Below are 13132 nucleotides of genomic sequence, written 5' to 3'. Positions count from 1 at the left end.
AGTAGGTCCGGGCAGTTTAGGGCTGTACTATCCTTGTTTGCGTGTGATGGTAGTCATTATACTGATATAGTCACCAGCCAGGCCTAACTCTGCCCGTTGTTCCGCTTCATGAATCCAGTCCGTGATTTAGTGGAATAAATGCAGAGTCTAACCCTGATGGTCCCCTAATTTATGTTCTCATATTCGACATGTTAAGTCTGTCTTGCAGATACTGCACAATAATTTTCTATCTGTGAAATAAAAAAAATGCTTGTTTAGAGTCAAAGAGGTGCCATTCTTAGGATATATCATATCCCCAGACTCTTTTTGCATGGACCCAGTAAAAGTTCAAGAGATTAATGACTGGGTGCAACCTAAATCTCTTCTGGCCCTGAAGAGGTTTATCATAGAAAATGTATTTTGTAAAAAAAATTCTGTTATCGCCAAACTTGTTACTGACATTACCACAAAAGGTGCTGACACGGTCAGTTGGAAACCTGAAGCTACGGTTGCCTTTAAAACTGTTTTGCTGATGCTTCCATTCTTACCCAACTGGATCAGAATAGACATTTCATTGTGGAGGTCGATACTTCTGAGGTAAGAGTAGGAGCGATGTTGTCTCAGGGTACATCCACTTTTACCTGTTTGAAACCTTGTGTGCATTTTTCTAGACAATTTTCCTCTGCTGAAGCTAACTATGATATAGGCAATCATCAGCTTTTGGCCATTAAGTGGGCCTTTGAAGAATGGCGCCATTTTCTTGAGGTGACTAGACACCAGGTAGTGGTTCTCACAGACCACAAGAATCTGACATTTCTAGATGCTGCCAAAAGACTCAATCCTAGGCAGGTAGGTTGGGAGTTGTTTTTCACATAAGTTTTGTTGTCACTTATAAGCCGGGTTTCAAGAATATCAAGGCTGATGCCTTGTCAAGAAGCTTATTGTCACGGCTGAGGATGGGGAAAACCCTCAGCCGTGCGATGCCCGATGATGTTGTGGCTGCTCGGCCAGGAGAACAGGATAGGGAGCAGGTCACCTCCTCAAGCATCCCTAACCTGACCCTAACTCCTATCTGCATGGGCCGACCTTTAAGGTAGGAGGACCCATGCGCAGGAACCTCGGAGCCCTGACTTACCCTCCGCAGATCCCTGAGCTAGGAGCTGGGTAAGACGACCTACTCCTCCAAGGTACGGAGGAGCAGGAGTCTCAATGGCCAAGCTGCTGGGAAAAAGGGGAACCGAAACAGACTAATGGAAATGGCAGGTGAACTAAGGAGTTCCACCAACCTGCCACAGCCTTGCTGACTGGATCCCTGAGCACACACAGAATCCAGAACCATTAGCTTCACAAACCAAACGAACAAGGGTCCCAACAGTACATCACATGGACATCACATACAACATGACATAAAACATAAAGTGACATTCTCTTTATGACCACAGGGGTGGCTCTCACTGGCAGATAGAATAGACAGGAGGCTGCTCCAGCCAAGCATGACTGAAGCAACCCTCAGACCTGAACTAACAGTGAGGCTTTATAGGCAAAGAAGCCACACCCCACAGTCGGACACACCCAGTGACACACACACACTGGGAAGGGAGTTAACCCTTCCAGCACCACAGAAGGGAAACACACATAAAAGGAAAAGTGTCCAACAGTACCAACACACTGTGGTTGTTGCCGCTGACAACGACATGGGTGGCAACCGTGTCCAGGGAGATAGCCCTGAGGCCGGGACACTGCCACCACATGTACATGCAACCAAACGTTGCCACGGGAAACCACAGTGCAGGAAAGGTGTCAGTGCACACAACACACTACACAGAGTGCACACAGACAAACAAACACAGTGAACCCAATACACACACACCTAACATAGAGGTTGCTAGCTGCAACATCATGCACAGCAGGAAAGCTGCCACATAACATAGCGTTGTCAGCGGCAACCACAGGTGAGGCAAATACCACTGCCCTCGCCTGTGATTGACAACAAAACCAAACTGCTGACAATCGCATGCGGTTGAAGAGTCACGGTCATAGCCATGGCCGTGACACTTATGTGCCACTCAAGCTTCAAGATCCGAGCTGGTTCCAAGTTTACTTGCAGGTACTGTTGTTTACGCCATTTCTCCTGATCTGGCCTCTGAGATCTCCACCAATCAGAATCAGGTACCTGAAGGTACTCTTGCAGGTATTTTTTTTTGTTCTAGCAGAGTTTTGGAATGCTTTATTGTCTGAACTTCATGACTCTGTTTTGAGCGGTCTTCCAGGTATTGAGGGCACTTGTATGTTGGTTGCTAGGCATTATTGGTGGCCTGCAATGGTATTCAGACTTACCTTTTGGCGCGTGAAACATGTGCCAGGTCCAAAACACCCAGGTCTCGTCCAGCTGGAGACCTGTGTCCATTGCCTATTCCGAAGAGGCTGTGGTCATATATCTCCATGGACTTTATCATGGATCTTCCTCGCTCCCAAGGGAGGACTGTGATCTGGATGGTTGTGGACAGATTTTAGAAAATGTCACATTTTGTTCCTTTAAGCAAAATTCCTTCAGCTAAGGAATTCTCCTTGGTATTTTTAGATCATATTGTTAAAATCCATGATATTCTGTAAAATATTGTATCTGTTTAATTAGTTTCTAAATTCTGGGGATCATTTTGCAATCATTTGGGTGACACTCTCTCATTCTCTTCAGCCTTTCACCCAGAAACTAACCTGCAGAATGAAAGGCTGAATCAGAGCCCTAAACAGCTTTTGAGGTGCTATGTGACTGACAATCAAAATGATTGGGTATCATGTAAGCCATGTACCGGGGTAGGGCTACCCAGGATACGGTAAAGTCATGAACGAGGAAAGCAACCCCAAATCCAGCTTGTGCCAAAACAGAATTTTACTTAAATGTACTAATAGACACAACCACGAATGCTGGGAACATACAATACATTTACATACACCCATCCTGAAGGCTGGGACCCTTGTGCTGCACAGCACGGTGCCCTCCGATGGATGCAGGAGGAAAGTGCAGTAATTTACCTACTGGCAAGAACAACTAAACTGCGACACCTTACCTGTTATTACTCTAAAAAAACAAGAACCACTGTATGGGTGTGCAGTACGGGCTAGCCTTCGGTGCAGCACAGCAGCTTACAATCTTACAAAGCTCTACAGTATTCCCCCTCCCATAACTGGTCCTGTAGCACGTGCCTAAGTCATCTCTCCAATGTGAAATGTCAACTTTATGTTATGGAGTCCTTGCAATGATCAGTAGTAACACTTGTGGCCTTACACAAACAGAGACCCTAACTAACTAACAACAGTCCTGGTCTCAGTCTCTAGGCTCCAACACTGTGATGAGGTGCGTGCACAATTTTACCGACCCGGGTCTGCTCTGCATCCGCTGGTGACTCTGAACAGAACAAATGCCTCTCCAAAAAGCATGCGGTACCACAGTGTATGTAGCTTTGCTCCTCAGCTCTCATCAGCATTCCTGGAGGCAATCCTCGTTCCTCTGGACAGAATCAGGGTCTTGAACACGATCAGCTTCACTTAGCTGCAGCTCTGGTCACTGAGGGATGCTCTCAAACCTGGATGCCATTGGATTCTGTGCTCACACAGTTCCTCAGTCTCAGCTTCCTCTAAGATGGCTGCTTCCTTTTCTTCTCTAGGCTCTGAAACTCCACCCATATACCAAATATATGCAGTCTATTAGCTGTGTTTTGTAAACAGCGGCATCTTGTGGCCAAACATCAGAATGTCAGTCCAGATCATTTAATTTAATCTATACAAACAGTATTCTGACAATAAGAGCTGTTTCCCTATCTCACAATCATTCAATCTGTCATTAGCTGAACTGGACATCAATAATCGTCCTTACAGTTCTACTAATACCTCACAGTTTTTCTGCAATTATCGTTTCCATCATTGCATGGGTTTATTTAAATTGTCGAATTCTGATAATCCAGAGATAGAAGCTATGTCTGAAAAACTGTGCACAGTCTGGGGCCAGGTTCACACAAATCTGAGAAATTCCCAGGAGGTTCAAAACAGAATCGCTAACAGAAAGAGGTCTCTAGGATTTAATTTTGTACTGGGTGACAAGGTGTAGTTATCCACTAGAAAAATATGTCTTGAGGTTCCATCCAAAACATTTGCGCTGAACTTTATTGGTCCTTAAGAGATTATTGAAGTTATAAATTCTGTGTCGTTCCATCTGAAATTAAATGAGTCATTCAAAATCCATAATGTGTTTGAATTAGTCTTTATTTAAAAGAGTACCGGATTTTTCGCTTTATAAGACTCACCTGATGATAAGACGCAGTTAGGTTTTAGAGGAGAAAAATAGGCAAAAATATTTTGACCCAAAAGGGGTGCTAAAATATTTAATAAAATAACAATAATAGTTTACACTGTTATGGGGAATCTACGGATGACACAATGTTATGAGGATATTTGGGAGATCTTCAGATGACGCACTGTTATGTGACAAATAACCCCCCTCATCTTTTAGAATACACCCATATACTGCAGTACATTGGTGTATTCTTAAAGATGAGGGGGGTTATAGTCACATTTAATATTAGCACTGTCCAGAGACTATAATGTAAGTGGCCTGTGTTTATATAAAAATGACTATAACCTTCCTCATCCATAAGAATGCATCTATTTACTGCAGTACATGGGTGTATTCTTAAGGATGAGGTGGGTTATAGTCACATTTAATATCAATACTGTCCATAGACTGTAATATAATTGATATGTGTTTATATTAAATGTGACTATTACCCCCCTCATCCATAAGAATGCACCTATGTACTGCAGTACATGTGTGCATTCTTATGGATGAGGGGGGGTTATAGTCCTATTAACACACAGTTATTTTTTAGGTCAGCAGTTCACAGCAGTTCCATTGGTGGTCTGTGGCAGCGGCGCTCATGGCCGGAGGGAGGGTGGTGGGACTGGGGAGAGGGGGGAAGCTTATTACACCATCAATCGGCAGGGCTATGGCGGAAATGAGCAGAGTATGACAGCCGAGATAATCACCTCAGGGAAAGGGCATGGCTACGAAGGAAAAGTAGGCATGTTTTTGGCCAAAGAAAGAAGGCTGAGAGTGAGTGGGTATGCTTTTTGCTGGAATCCTCCAATCTTAGGGGGAGAAGTGTTGGCTTGCGTGAAAGTTGTGGGTTCCCGATGCTGAGGGTCAGTGTCTGGAGTGCGCGTGCTGTGGGGTCACTGGAGTGAAGGCAGTACAGCTGAGTGAGGGGATCCGGGTCTGCGGGCACTGACGAGGCAGAGCAGAAGGTGAGCAACGGGAGGGGAGAAGTCCAGGAGAGTTGGAGAAGTGCTGAAGCACAGTGGGCTGTTGTGTGTGTGTGTGTGGACTGAGAGGCTGGGATATAGCAGAGTCCAGTCTACTCATGGCCGGAGGAAGGCTGGAGGGACTGGGGGGGAGGGGGAAGCTTATTGGTGGAGGCGGCAGTTCCCACCGGCACACACCACCAATCAGCAGTATGTGCAGGCGGCAGTGCAGCGGAGAAGGAGAACTACTCTCCTACCCCTTCCTCTTCTATGGAGAAGACGCAGGCAGCAGCTGCGTACTATGGACGTGCAGGCTGATATTCGGCAGATTCGCTTTATAAGACGCAGTCACTTTTTTCCCCCACTTTGGGGGGAAAAAGTGCGTCTTATAAAGCAAAAATACAATACATTACTCCTCTGGTTTCACAGGAACCTCCTGGTCTGGTGGTGGTAGAAGGTGAGTCGGGTTTATGAGGTTGAGAGAATTTTGGTTTCCATTCCGAAAATCTTGTGCACTGGAAATGTTATGGTCCTCAAGAGATTATTGGTGAGTCATGAGTGTTCATGAGGTCCATGCTGATTGGTTGGTTAAAAGGTTCCACAAGTTACACCTTGATAAACCTGCTCCTACTGAGGGTCCAGTGACCTCTCCTGAAGGGGGTACTGTCATGGTTCCCCCAGCTGCTGCTGCCTCTGTGTGGCAGCAGCAACCAGTTGCTGGGGGAGCCAGGAGTGCAGGCCGGCCCTCATGAGGATGTGTGCTGGGGCTCCTAAGCATCAGGACACGCGGGCGGCAGTACCGCCTGGGTAATTTGAAGGTGAATTTTTTTATCATCTGGCTCCCCCTACTGGTGATATTTTTTATTGCAGACTCCCCTGACTCTTATTTATGGATTAGACTTGTGACTACGGTTTTGACTTCTGGCACTCTGGTATTGTATTTGATCGCCTCTTTCTGACTCTTTGGCATGTTTTTGTTTTCTCTTCGTCTCTGGTGTATTTGTACTGTGCTGACCATCTAGCTTTCGACCTTTTTTCGTATGACTACTCTTATTGTGTTTGTGTCTGTTCCTGTTTGTGTGTCGCCCTTCACATATTGCAGTATAAGGACTGTTGTCCAGTTGTGGGTCACTACCTAGGGTGATCGCGCAAGTAAGTAGTGATAGTGGGTCCAGGCAGTTTAGGGCTGCACTATCCCTGTTTGTGTGTGACTGTAATCGTTTTCTTGACATGCTACTTAGGGCGGATTGTGCTCCTCCTTATATATTCATTTTCAATTTTACATAAAGAGCAGTCTTCAAAAAGAAATTTTTAAATATTAATAAATTCTCTGCTTTTGCGGTTACAACCTGAAAATATAATAATGTATCAGAGAGACAATTTAAAGTATTACAAATGCCTGTGGCATAAATTGCTGCTCAGATAAGAAACATTATAGTAAGTGAAGAAAGTAATCTGAATATTGACATAGCCCTCTGGCAAATTTTTTATTAGGTACAATCCTAATATCCTTCAACCCACTTATCAAACTAAGAGATTGTGCAGGCAAAAGCAGATTTTTTTCTTTAAGCAAAGGCATATTGCAATTTCTATTATTTAGCGTATTTCTCCTAAGGGTATATACAAGGTTCTTGATTAAACTTGTTTCCTTTGAATTATTAATTCTAGGAAGTAGGTTATGCTTGGCGCTCTCTACATTCAATTTTTAATTTTTTTTTGCTTTCGTTTATACAATCTAATTCATTGAGTGCGACGTAAATTAGGAACTCAGTCGTTGATAAAAAAATATATTTTTCTGCATACTTACTCTTTGTTTTTTCTATTTTAGGCATCATTCATGCAAGCAAATTACAGATCTGGCCAAGCTATGGACCTATGCTGTAACAGAGTCTTTCATACTGTAGGAATAAAAAAAAATGGCATGCTCATCCAGAGGCAGTAGAGTCTTTCCGCAATACAGACCAGTACTACATGTACGGTAGTGCTCGCTTTGCCAGGATGAGCTGCTCCTTTGTCCATCAGATATACAGTGCTTACCCCTGGCAAATTTTGACTTAAAGTTACTTTTATTCATCCAGCAAGTAATTTTTTGACTGGAAATGACATAGGAGTCTCCCAAAAGATAATAAGACGATGTACAAGAGGCATTATTGTGGGGAAAAAACATTTCTCGGCTTTTATTTACATTTGAGCAAAAAATATAAGATGTTCCGCACTGTGGAAAATCTCAGAGGACGTGGTTGGAAGCCAAAAGTGACACCTGTGCTGGCCAGGAGGATAGTTAGAGAGGTGAAAAAGAATCCAAGGATCATCACCAAGGCCATCCTGGTGAATCTGGGCTCTGCTGGTGGCAATGTCTCAAGGCAGACAATCCAACGGACACTGCACAATGCAGACCAAGGAGGACGCCACTTCTCCAGATAAGGCACACAAAAGCTTGCTTGGCCTTTGCAAAAGCTCATCTGGACAAACAAAAAAAAAGACTTCTGGTCTTCTGTGTTATGGTCAGATGAAAGAAAAATTGAATTGTTTGGTCACAATGATGTTTCCTTCATTTGAAAAAAAAAAAAAATCCACAATAATGCCTCTTGTACATTGTCTTATTATCTTTTGGGAGACACCTATGTCATTTCCCGTCAAAAAAATTACTTGCTGGTTAAATAAAAGTAATTTTAGGTCAAAATTTGCCTGGGGTATGAATAATTATGAGCAGCACTGTATGTATCATATTTCTGTAACAAGAAAGTTATTTATATCCTCCAGGAGTTTTTTTGGACTATTACATATAAAGACTTGTTTTATCTTTGTTAGTTATTTCCCTTCTTTTATTTGGTCTTCATTTTTTCTTATTTTTAGGTTGACATTTTGGGGTCTTTAGAACCAATTAGCAGCTTTCCATAGGGTTATGGTCTTAAAGGAGTTGTCCTGCCATACATAGATAAACTATAGTCAGGATAGGTCATCAATATCTGATTAGTGGGGTTCCAACACCCAGCACCCCCGTCGATCAACTGTTTGAAGAGGAGGCAGTGCTCCATCCGAATGCTGCTTTCTGGTCTATTACACTACACGTCCTCTCCTGTGGAGCAGTGGCTTAGTGTAATTACAAGTACTTGAGTTGGGCAAGTACTTGTCATTATTCTGCGTTTCCAAGACGACGTACAGTGTAATGAAGAGGAGCGCTCACATGGATTGCCACCTCCTCTTCAAACAGCTGATCGACAGGGGTGTCGGATGTCAGACCCCCACCGATCAATATTGATGACCTATCCTGACGATAGGTCATCAATATATATGGCTGGACAACTCCTTTAATATATAATATTTTCAATTTATAATAGTCGCCCTGGAACCAATTACATTGAACCAGTGAGTATTCTTTCTTTTTTTTCAATATATTTTTTTTAACTCGGTGTGGATTATAAATCAGTAGCATTTAAATTTATGTTGCAATGCAAAGAATAACATTTGTGGCAAGCCTGCAAAAAAATATGTAGTACCCCAGACCTGGGCGTAATACTATTGGGTTCTTTAAGGCTACTTTCACACTAGCGTTCTGCTGTCCGCTCGTGAGCTCCGTTTGAAGGAGCTCACGAGCGGAGCAGAACGCTTCCGTCCAGCCCTGATGCAGTCTGAATGGATGCGGATCCGCTCAGACTGCATCAGTCTGGCGGCGTTCAGCCTCCGCTCCGCTCGCCTCCGCACGGCCAGGCGGACAGCTGAACGCTGCAAGCAGCGTTCAGCTGTCCGCCTGGCCGTGCGGAGGCATGCGGATCCGTCCAGACTTACAATGTAAGTCAATGGAAACGGATCCGCTTGAAGATGACACCATATGGCTCAATCTTCAAGCGGATCCGTCCCCCATTGACTTTACATTGAAAGTCTGAACGGATCCGCTCAGGCTACTTTCGCACTTAGAAATTTTTCTAAGTTATTAATGCAGACGGATCCGTACTGAACGGAGCCTCCGTCTGCATTAATATGATCGGATCCGTTCAGAACGGATCCGATCAAACGCAAGTGTGAAAGTAGCCTAATTGCTGCATTCTTATGTAATGTAATTTGTACCATGTTATTTTATTCAGCAGGGGAGGTATTGGTTGGCAATGGCTGGCTATAATAGGGTTAACCATCCTGCTGCACCCCTCCTAGTAGAGTGGGATAATCCGACTTCCTGCCGGGAGGGGGAGGTCTAAAGTAGTATAGAGCGATAGTGACCGCTATCCCACAAGTTACTTCTCGGTACAGTGCACATAGATGTGTATGCAGGTGGTGGGGGATGTACTAGACCCAAGGGGAATACAAAACTCATACGTCCCATGGAAAGTATAATCCCCCATACAGTATGATGTCTTCTTGTTACCCCCATACAGTATAATGTATCCTTGTTGCCCTTATACAGTATGATGTCTCTTTGTTGCCCTTATACATTATAATGTCTCCTTGTTGCCCCATACAGTATAACGTCTCCGTGTTCCCCCCATACAGTATGATGTCTCCTTGTTTTCCCCATACAGTATAATATCTCCTTGTTGCCCTCATACAGTCTAATGTCTCCTTGTGGACCCCATACAGTCTAATGTCTCCTCGTTGCCTCCATACAGTCTAATGTTTCCTTGTTGCCCCTATAGAGTATAATGTCTCCTTGTTGACCCCATACAGTATAATATCTCTTTTTGGGTCTCATACAGTATAATGTCTCCTTGTGACCATCATACAGTATCATTTCTCCTTGTGGCCCTCATACAGTATAATGTCTCCTTGTTGGATGGGAATTTATCATGATATATATCGTTATCATGATACATTTCTTAATATTGTTATCGTGGGGATATTTTTGAAATCTCCCAACCCTAATCTAGCGTAGTGAGTGAGTCTAGATGAGTGCAGGTCGGAGAGGGGACTTGAGAGGTCCTGTCCTGATAATGGGGTATTTGGGAAGTAGCTTACAAAGCACCCATTCCTAGGAACCGTATCCAAGAGTCAGGATCCAGATATCTTTCCCCTGCCAAAGAGTTGGGAAGTGTCTCCTAGACTTGGACAATTGAGAAGTAGCTCATAGAGCACCTACTCCCCAGAATTATACTGAAGACAGTGCTGTGAAGTTGTAACATCCCAGAGTTATGTTACTAAACTTTTTTTACCCGCTACTATTTGTTGGTAACATGTGCCTTGTCATCTAATGTGATTTTATTTAATATTCCTCACAAATGTGCATTGAAAGCCTTGTCAATCATACTTTTCTGTAATTTCCATGTACACCAGCAGGTGTCAGCATGGCCTTAGTTCAGTTTAGCATATCTAGACTGGAATAGTACATTCCAGTTTAGCTCCCCCTCTTTGAGCAGAGTGGGCTCGCCCATGTCCTGCCTCATGGGGAGGGAAGGAAGTTCAGTTTAGTGTGCCAGCCACCCCGGCTAGGGGAAGGCTGTGCTGGTAGGAGCTCCCAGTTCCAGGGATACCAACCCAGGATCGTGTCTCGGCTGAGAACGAAGATCATCATTCCCAGTCTGAGCCTTCAGCCTCAGCTGGTGACAAGCAAGCAGTCACCTCCAGAACTCCAGGAAGAACCATCCCCTGTGAGCATAACTGTGAGTACCATCCAGAAACCAGGAGAAGCCAAATTCCTCCTCGGCTAGTCAGTCCCCAACACAGCAGAAGATAGACAAAGCAGAAGATATAGATTCCTGCCACATATTACAGAGACATAAGCAGACGACTATTCCTGCAAAAGAGCTCAAGGCACATGATAGAAGCAGAAGAGATAGTGATCCCTGCCATACATTGCCAAAACCTGCTGGGACACAAGACTATTGCAGTATCTCATGTGGATTAATGCTGCCTCCAGTAAAGACAAGTTGATTTATATTCTGTATAGTCTGGATCTCATTAATTGCTACCAAGTTCCTCAATTACTCCTACTAGCAACACACTCATTTATTGCAAGTGAGCCAGGATCCAGGAGTCCAGCCGTACCCAGGTAGGAGACACCATTGACATCATACCTACTACTACACAGAGACAATACCCCACTCTGGCATTCCTAGCCTGGTACGTGAGTTGCAACACCTTAAAGGGCCCTGAGACTGTACCATGCACACCCTGCAATTGGCGTCACGATAAAAACTATAGACTTCTATATCCATATCTGGACGTACAGTGTAATGAACGTACAGTGTAATTAAGAGGAGCACTCACATGGATTGCCACCTCCTCCTCAAACAGCTGATCGACAGGGGTGTCGGATGTCAGACCCCCACCGATCAATATTGATGACCTATCCTGACGATAGGTCATCAATATATATGGCTGGACAACTCCTTTAATATATAATATTTTCAATTTATAATAGTCGCCCTGGAACCAATTATATTGAACCAGTGAGTATTTTTCAATATTTTTTTTTTATTTCGGTGTGGATTATAAATCAGTAGCATTTGAATTTATGTTGCAATGCAAAGAATAACATTTGTGGCAAGCCTGCAACAAAATCTGTAGTACCCCAGACCTGGAAGTAATACTATTGGGTTCTTTAATTGCTGCATTCTTATGTATTGTAATTTGTACCATGTTATTTTATTCATCAGGGGAGGTATTGGTTGGCAATGGCTGGCTATAACAGGGTTAACCATCCTGCTGCACCCCTCCTAGTAGAGTGGGATAATCCGACTTCCTGCCGGGAGGGGGAAGTCTAAAGTAGTATAGAGCGATAGTGACCGCTATCCCACAAGTTACTTCTCAGTACAGTGCACATAGATGTGTATGCAGGGGGTGGGGGATGTACTAGACCCAAGGGGAATACAAAACTCATGCGTCCCATGGAAAGTATAATCCCCCATATAGTATGATGTCTTCTTGTTACCCCCATACAGTATAATGTATCCTTGTTGCCCTTATACAGTATGATGTCTCTTTGTTGCCCTTATACATTAGGCATCTGCCTAACGGTACCACGGTCTGGCTCATTGCAAAGTGAGGGAATACAGCTAAGCCACCTATCACCAAGAAACTACTAGGCCAGTATCATCAGTGTGAAACTGCAGCCATCCAACCTGCCACCATAACTTATTAGTTGGTGCCAGAGAAAAAATGCACTAAAGCCTTTTGCTACTGCAGGAGAGCCCCTGTAGGATACGATGTGGAGGATGGGAGTGGTAGTTAGTGATGAGTGGCAGGGGTCATATTCGAATTCGCAATATTTCGCGAATATTATTTAGAAAAAAATTTTTACCTCGAAAAATCGGCAAGGTAATGATTGTGTAATATGCGAATTTTTGGATTCGAATTTTCGGATTCGATTTTTTATTGCGAATTTTTCAACTTACAACTATTAGACAAAGAAGATTATAGCACTATATTAGCTAAATTGCTCTATTTTCGTTTTTTCGAATATTCACTAATATAGTGAATATTCGAAAAAAACAAAAACTGTTTTTTCGAATATTCATAATATTCTAAAACAAGAATATATAGCAATATAGCGAATATTCGAAAAAACGAATATAGAGTAATTTAGCTAATATAGTGCTATAATCTTTTTTTTATAGTTGTAATTTTTTTCAAATCTGGACTTCAGATGACAAAAAAATTACAACTATTAGAGAAAGAAGATTATAGCACTATTAGCTAAATTGCTCTATATTCATTTTTTTTGAATATTCGCTATATTGCTATAACTTAGTTTTTTCAAATATTTGTAATATTCTAAAACAAGAATATATAGCAATATAGCGAATATTCGAAAAAACTAATATAAAGCAAAATTCGCATAAAACACTACTACTCCTAAAGTCAAGTATATTGCCCACAAGCTAGAAGCAGAAAGGGATCATGTGTACTGATAAAAAATAAAAAAAAT

The sequence above is a fragment of the Bufo gargarizans genome, chromosome 1 (assembly GCF_014858855.1).
Source record: "Bufo gargarizans isolate SCDJY-AF-19 chromosome 1, ASM1485885v1, whole genome shotgun sequence".
In the NCBI taxonomy this organism is placed as follows: domain Eukaryota; kingdom Metazoa; phylum Chordata; class Amphibia; order Anura; family Bufonidae; genus Bufo; species Bufo gargarizans.
The sequence above is the reverse complement of the archived record's forward strand: the minus strand, read 5'-3'. Positions refer to the sequence as shown.